Source organism: Penaeus monodon, chromosome 23, assembly GCF_015228065.2.
Source record: "Penaeus monodon isolate SGIC_2016 chromosome 23, NSTDA_Pmon_1, whole genome shotgun sequence".
NCBI classification, from domain to species: Eukaryota; Metazoa; Arthropoda; class Malacostraca; order Decapoda; family Penaeidae; genus Penaeus; species Penaeus monodon.
Genome location: NC_051408.1, coordinates 6,025,099 through 6,025,320, shown reverse-complemented (window position 1 = coordinate 6,025,320; position 222 = coordinate 6,025,099).

The following is a 222-nucleotide window of genomic DNA, read 5'->3' as shown; positions in this document are numbered from 1 at the left end:
TCCCCCCCCTCCCCCCCTTCCCCCCCCCCCTTTTTCCCGCCCCCCTTTCCCTCCCTCTCCCTCCCCCTCCTTACCCCTTCCCTCCCCACCCTCTCCCTTCCCCCTCTTCTAAAGGCAAGCAAAGCAAAGATTATGCAAGAGGCAAGATTTTAAAGATGGCAGCGTAGTTGCTTCTTCAAATGATTTATGCAACTTGAGCCCTGTCTGTGTGTGGACTTAGGA